The sequence below is a fragment of the Argiope bruennichi genome, chromosome 7, assembly GCF_947563725.1.
Source record: "Argiope bruennichi chromosome 7, qqArgBrue1.1, whole genome shotgun sequence".
Lineage (NCBI taxonomy): Eukaryota > Metazoa > Arthropoda > Arachnida > Araneae > Araneidae > Argiope > Argiope bruennichi.
The window spans coordinates 68,442,451-68,451,160 of NC_079157.1; positions in this window are offsets into that span (position 1 = coordinate 68,442,451).

The window sequence follows — 8,710 nt, forward strand, 5'->3', positions numbered from 1 at the left end:
AGAGGATCTATTTTTATGAATACAACCACATATTTATGAGTCTCCTATAAGGGGCTGTTATTACATGTAAATACGTTGAATAATGGTCAGAATTAGGGATTGCAATACCGGTATACCGGGATACCGAATACCGATATTTTGAGCCATTTGTACAACTTTGTAATACGGTATTCACAAGTTTAAATACCATTTTTTTGGTATTTACTAGAAATTTTTAAAATTGTCTCCACTAAATGTTCAAGGATCGCCAACATAGCAAAATAGTATACGTTTTTGTTTTTATGTCTCCCTAACGGGCGAAATTAATTAGCTAATTAATGGCTTAATTAATTGCTTAAATTTAAATTACGAAATATGGATTATCCCTGAAAGAAGATATTGTATCCATAACGACTGATGGAGCTACAGTTATGAAAAAAGTTGGAAAGTTGATTGGTGCAAATCAGCAATTGAGCTATGCTCATGAAATTCATTAGGAGTATAGATATATTATACCAAAAAATAAAGAACAGAAGAATCCAAATACTGTGGATATAAAAACTTCGAATTCAACTTTGAAGATAGTAAGAGTGAGAGTGATATTGGCAATGAAGATAGACAATGTAATTAATTGTAGAAGAAGATATTGCTAATGAGGATGAAATATTAACCCATCAAGAATTGCTCCCTATAGTTTATAAAATTCGAAAAATTGTTAAGATGTTTAAACGTTCCCCTATAAAAAAAAATGACATACTACTAAAATATATACTAACTGAAAATAAAACAGAATATATGTTAATATCAGATTCTAAAATAAGTTGGAACAGTTTATTCCTAATGATGGAACGATTTTTGAAACTGAGAAATCTAATCAAAAAGCAATAATCGACTTAATTTTTGAGATAGTGAATTCGACTTAATATCCAGAACTGTATCAGCTTTACTTCCAATAAAACTGACTATTGAGGCATTATGTTGGAGCGATTTTAATTTATTAACAGCTAATACAATAATAAATTTCATGTTGCAGTCACTGAAAGAACAGCACACATCACTATGTGAAGAATTGTATATTACATTGAAAAATTGCACAGAAGAAAGGCATACCGAAATAGAAAATGTCTTACGGTATTTACATAATTATAATGATTTTAAAAATGAAAATGAAAAAGAAGAAAATAAAATAACCAATTCAAATCTGATTAAGTTTATAGTAAATTTTCTTAAATTTTTTTACCCACAAACCTATCCACATTCAGAAGAATTCGGTTCAGCTATCGAAGATTATGATGACACTAATGTCGATAGTGAAAAGGAATTGTCTCTTGAACAAAAATTAGAATTAGCGATAAATAAGAAAAATTTCAACGAACCAAAATACAATACAGAAATCAGCTATATCCAAAACCGTCCGACGAGATATCGATTTATTTGAAGATGAGGGATTTAGAGGTAAATACTTGGAAAATGTATATCGCGCATTTCTAACAGTACCACCAACTAGCGTAGATGCCGAAAGAGCGTTTTCGACAGCTGGTCATTTTTGCACATAATTACTTTTCAGGCTTAATGACAGTACAATTGATGCATTATTGATGCATTATCACATTTCAAAAATTTGTAATAGTTCCACAGACTGAATAGTGATATTTATACTTTTTTGTGAATTAAATAAATAAGATGTTCATTCACTTTTTTGTAATTCTTTATATACTGTTATAATTTATAAGTTACAAATTATTTTTTGTGATATTTACACTCTCTAATAAAACTGGTACATAAAACAAAGAAACACCTGTGTATTCTTTCTTTTTCTAAAATTTCTAATACCGGTATTAAAACCGGTATCCCGGTATTAAGATCTAAAAAATACCGAATACCGGTATCGAAATTTTGGTCCGATATTGCAATCCCTAGTTAGAATTCGTTTGAAATGTCAGATTTCTAGTAAAAATCTTTGTAATAAGGAAAATTACAATACACGCAAGAGATGTCAGACTTCCAGTTAAATTTTTTTTTATTGTTATTCTAATACCTTTACCTAAGGTAAATTCAATATGATGAATTATAAAATAGATTTCTAATTAAAATCTTTATTCTAATACCTTTACTTTAGGAAAATTACAGCATGCACTCGAGGAAACAGATGTCCGGTTTAAACCTTTATTCTAATACCGTTACTTTAGTAAAATTCGATATATATTTCCAGTTAATTTTTTTTAATTCTAACACTTCTATTTTAGGAAAATTACAATATATATTGGAAATAATAGATATGCAGTTAAAACCTTCATTATAACATCTTTACTTTAGAAAAACTATAGTAGACACTCGAGATAGCAGATTTTAAATCTTCTATTCTAACACCAAGGTAAAAATATTGCAGAAAATTTCTTTAAATAGAAAGCATCGTCACATGCAATTTCGGTGAATAAAGATTCTACTATATTTAAACAATGTTACTGTTTAGGTTTGTAAAGTTAAGCTCAATCAAATAAGTCCGACAATTGAGAAATCTACCATGAAATATCTTAAAAAAAGAATAATTCCCAATAGATTTTTTTCAACGCTTTTTATATCCTATAGCTTAAGTAATTTGAGTGCAAAATGTTCGCATATCATATGGATAAATGGAAATCATATGGATAAATAGTATTTGATATTCAATGCAAAAAAAAAAAAATAATAATAATTGCAAACTGTAAGGTATCCAATTTTTATCTGTAATTTAAATACTTATCATATATATTTTTAAAATTTTAATAAGTACATTTGTATTAAGTAATATCTTTTGAAAATTTAAATGGAGGAAATGGATAGGCATACATATTAGAATTATACTCCAATGTAGTATTTATTCTTTTCAACAGATGGCAGCACATGACATTCAAATTCAAAACTTAATCTGAAGGCATAATGCTAAATAAGAATATGTCTGGTATATATCTAAATACATTCAAAATCGATATTTTTAATTAAATCTTCTTTATTCTAATACAATAAGTTCTTTAAATACTCCGTCACCTAACAACGATATACATCATTGTCAAAGAATAAAACTGTTCCGGATGTAAAAGCATGTTAGTGCCTTTCACGCACAATTTTTATACAAAATGGAGCCTCTCCACACATTAGTTTTCGTCTTAAGGACACCCTCAAAAATCATTTTATAGAAGAATGTAACATCAGTCACCCCTTTCGAGACCTGTTTCCTGAAGGCATAATGCTATGAAATCACAATCTAAGTAAGCATTTGGCAAGTCGTGATAATCAAAGAATTTTGCCTGATCTTAAAGACTGCAGGCCTCATAGCATTTCCTTGAACATACTGCGGCCAACTATGAAATTGCTGCCTTGTGATTCTAAATGGTAACTGAAAATGATGGTCGTCATGTAGAAAATGTTTTGTAGTAATAAATTTTTTTAACTATCGTAAATGTATGCTAAATGTGTAAGTCCTGTTAAAATCTCCCTATATATATATATATATATATTTCTAACACGCACTCTAAAAAAAATTATGACTATTGCAATTTCTCACGTTCCGAATAAAGGAATAAAAATTCCTAACACCCACACCTTCCTTTCAAAGATCCTAAAATTCCCTTTCCTAAACACACTTTCCTATCGACACATGTAAAGAAATCCCTATCAGAATCTTACAATAAATAATCATAGGGATGAATATTTCGTTGACTCTTTCATCTTTTCGCTCTTGTGTCATGCTGTTATGTGACATACCTCGTCGCTACTTGCTTGTACATAAATTATGCCTCCCGGGATGGAATAAAGCAAAATTTAAATTCAAAAGTGTCTTCGACCACGAAACTGCTCAAAAATATATGCTTTACATTATATATATGTAATGATATTTTAATTCTAATTTCATTTTAATTAATTTCCGAGGTTTTATCTTAATTTAGCCCATAGTAACTTCATTCTAAAATATTCTCTTATTTCGTGATCCAATTCCACTTTCTCTACGTAATTAATTCAAGAGAGCTTTGTAAAATTGCTGCATCGGCTAAAAGCCTAACTTTCCCACACTCCGAATGAAGAGACAAAATACCGCTGACGATACAAATTCTTTTTTAAAACCTCCCCGTGTTTCTCCTACCTTGTCGGCGCGTGTAGCAAAAATCCCTATTGAAATCATAATAATATATTAGCACTGTAAAAAAATATTTTCCCTATCAAAATCTCAGGTTATATAAGACCAGGGATAAAATGCCACGAGCTTTTTCCTCATTCCTTTCTATGTCGATCTGTGTGCTCATCGCTTGTACATATGCCTGCTTATTCAAAATGAAATAAAAACGACGTCACGAAATCGAAAGTCTTTTCACTGTCTTCAAACCAGCCTTCTGCTTCGAACAAAATAATGCTTACATATATGTATATAAAGATTTCAAATAAGATACTCATATTAATTTTAATAGCACGCTCTAAATATAATTTTGAAATCACTCGAATTCTGGCTTCATTTCTAATTTCTGCGAGCCATTTATTTTCCTATGGAATCAAAACGCTATATCGATTTCTAAAACTATGTAAGCTGAGAATATTTCTTAGCGGTCATCCCCCCCCCCCCTTCATTTTTTCTTTTTGTTCGGTTCTTAACGCTGCTCTCGCCATAGCTTAGCTAGAGATATCTTGACAAAACTAAAAATTGAATATTTCCATTAGAAATAAAAAGTGAAAAAATAAGTGCACATGTAGCAATGCGACTTTCGTTCTAATTTAAGGGAAAAAATATAGAAGAATATTTTAATTAATGTTTATTCATAATTATTTATCATTCGTTTATTTTTATTTAATTTAAAATTTAGGTTTGCGAAAAAATTTTCGGCAATGGAAAATTTTTAAAAGACTATCACTGATATTTCTTTTTCGAAAGCATCTTCATGCTTTCACAAACTGTGAAGCCCGTTGCATTTGGTCACTGCGTTTGCGCAATATCGGAAATCAGTAATGTGTTAAAACGTAGTAGTAAGAAAGTTTTCTCCCGATATGAATTGCACACTATTTTCTGCCGAGTTTCTTTTAGTCTTCAAAACTGCAGAAGGCATTGTGATAAATTATTGATTGTGTTTAGATATTACGAACAAAATTAAATAAATTAGTGATTACATTTAGGCAATGAAAAAAGTTGATGGAATAGGCAATAGTGATTGTACATGAATTGCTCCTGATAGTACCACTATCATCGCACAACCCCTGATAGTGACACTCTCGATGGTTTTGATATTCTCCAGATCAGACTAAATTGTGCAGGGGCATTTAATATCCTCTTTCCAGTTGCAAAAACCAAATTTTTTAAAGGTCTTAATTTAATCTCTGTAAAGCAATTTTTATAAGCAGAATTAATAGATATTTTCGGAAGCTAAAACAAAGAACCATTTAACTGTGCATCCCTTTCAAGTAAGATTGGACTGATACCTGCTTTCGCTGTATCAGGTGCAAATTGATACGGATATTCATTGCACCTGATGCAATCGGTAACACATTATGTTCCTGTCAGAATGAATCCGATTACTCTTTGGATACAGGTTCGCCAAGAATAGGGTTGAGTTGATATCCGTTTTTGCAGTATCAGGAACAGATTGATCCTGATACTGATTTATCTGACACTTTTACCTGATAATTGTATATTTAATACAACCGGAAACCGATTACCTTGCCATCAATAGGTATTAAACACTATCTGTTAGGAGATATTAGCTTTAAGGAACTTTACCGAAATAGCTCGTTTCCCATAACTTTGGCTGTAAATTTTAATTTTCTAATTCGTTTTAAAATTCAAAACATTAGCTTTATATTAGCTGTATACTAACATTAGCTTTTTATTTTAACATTAATTTTATAATTCGTTTTAAAATAATTCAAAACATTAGCTTTATATTAGCTTTATACTAACATTAGCTTTTTATTTTAACAATTTTATAATTCGTTTTAAAATAATTCAAAACATTAGCCGCTTGAGCGGCGTTTCCGTTTTCGTCTATTTATTACTGTGTATGAGAAAAATTGAAATATTGATGCTTTTCTAAGTCGTACAGAAAAAAAAATGGAATTAATGCAAATTATATTTAAATTAACTTAAAAATTTATTAAAAATCAGAGAAAAGTAGTATGGTAATGAAACTGACGTCACTGTACAGTTAATTGCTTGAATTTTGAGAAGGTAAAAGAAATATTTTTAGCAATAATTTTTTTCCGAAGTTATGGCGGAAAAACAAAATAATTTTTAAACACCATTCAGTAAACACACAGAAGATTTTGTATAATGACAGTAATAAATTCTTATTTCATATCCATGTTTGTTTCATTCCAGCTCAAAGAAACTCCCTTTTTTTTCTTCTTCATTTAGTAACTATGTAAAACACTATTTTAAAGTTATTGAATCAATGTCATAAATTTACTTACCAATAATTCAAACTGCTGCTGTGTCTCCTCTATGATTTTTTTTATTGCTTAAATAATCACGTTAATTCACGTAGTTAATAATTGTGTGTGCTGCTAGCCTGGAATTCTGCAAACGAAATACAGTTGAGATTCAATTCTACAAATACAGTAGAGAAACCCCGACTGGTCCCACAAATACTTCGATGGCGCCATTTTCCTAATGTTTAGTTTTGGTTCTGAATATTCCATTCAAGGTCTTTCATCATAGTAATGTGAGGAGTCCACAAATGACTCATCAGCCCCTCCCTTCCCACCACCTGCTGTGAACTCGGAAATGCGCGCTTTACGTCATGTGAAGTTAGGGTTAGAAAGTTGATGCAAAGAATCGCCTTGTACTCCCAACTTAGATCATGCTTCATTTCAAAAATTAGCATAACATGGAAAAGATGCATAACTTGGAATCGAAAGGCAGCTGCCGAACGTGGGGGTTGCGTCGTTCATTGATACCACACGCTGCACATTCGTTTTGTACGAAGTTAACTTTTTTATAGATAAAAACGTGTTAATTATTAAGTTCACATTAAAAAAATAAATTCTATATCATTTAACTAATCATGCATATTGTTGCATATCATAAAAAGAAATGTTAACTGAAAGTATTTTTATTACTATTTCTATTTTATAAATAAATGCATGATACATTTTTTTAAACTGATGATTATCGTTTGGAACAGTAACTCATGTAATTCTTTAAAAGATTCGTGAAGAGCGCAAAGCCTTTAACTGCTTATTCGTGATTCGCCTTCATCTTTCTTTATTTGAGTCAGCATTCAATGCGAAATCAGATATCTCCTCGTCCTTTTATTAACTTTTTGTAATCTTTTTCATTCGGCTGTTATCACAAGATGGTATCCCATTCCTCATTCGTCACTTCTCCATGGTCATTCTCGACTAGTTCTTTTATTTCTTCCTCCATATCTGAAAACCGATTGCTTTTGCGATTTGCACGATTCATTTGGCATTGTTTTTAACCGATGGAAAATCCTTAAATTTATAGACAACTACTGCCTGCCGAAACACTGCAGAGCGTGCATGAATGAAATTAATTGAATAAATTGAAATGAATTCAAATTAAATGAAAACCAATATGAGATACAAATGTACAAAATAGCTTTTCTCATATTGCTATTATCAAGGGTTTACTGTATGGGGAGAAAAATTTATTAATGATTGAATTAAAAGCAACAGTCCTTAAAGAAAAAAGGTTTTAAAAAATTATTTGTACTTAAAGTGCATTCCAATATACCAGAATAAGATTCATTATCGTTTCCCCTTCTTTCTTTTTTATTTCTTTTGTCATTGTAGTTCATTGAATAAGTCTTTAAAGTGATTCATAAACATTATTGCCTTAGAATTTGGGATTAAATTTCAACAATTAAACGACATAAAAGAATTCATCTATCACATTACTTAATTCTTTTAATGAAAAAATAAAGACGCAATTTAAAATAGTTAGATGTAGGTTCATTATCAAAAAGAAAACCCAAGTCAATATATATTAGTTATATAATATATATATATATATCTATACTTATAATAAAGCTCAATGTGTGTGTGTGTGTGTGTGTGTGTTGGCGCTCTACAGGCCAGACCGTTTGACATACAGCTACCAAATTTGGTACATGTATACCTTGGAGGTTGGGAATGTGCACCTGGGGTTTCTTTTTTCGAATTTTTAATTAGAATTTTAATTATTATTTAAAAACTAACTTTCCCGCCAAAAAAATCTTCCATTTTCCCCACCGCCAACTTTTCCGCCAAAAAAATCTTTCATTATCCCCAGCGCCAAACGAGAAAGTATTCAGTTTTTTTTTCTCCCAACAGTAATGAGGGTAGGGTTAAAATTTTTCGGCGGATTATTTCAATCGGTTCTGTTTATTTTCTTAATGTTTGATGCATTTAAAATTAAACATTGTTAATGAATCAATCTTTCAGATTCATTCTGAAGTACTTTTGAATTAAAATAAAACAGAATAAAGGAAATTAAAAATTTCTAATCCGCATAGCGTTACCCCAACTGGCGTAGAAAAAATCACGTATTTGCGTTACGTAACCGGCGAAGAAAATTCACGCATGCGCATTCTTTTCTGATTGTTGCCATGACAACGTTATCAATGGATGATTTAAATTATTTTTGGATTAGTTGCATGCTTTTGTAAGTAAATTGTATTTATGTTAGTTATATATTTTTTGTATATGCTTATAGTTTTATGTACATCGTTTTTTAAGTAGTTTTTTTAAAACCTGTTTTCAACCGTTTATT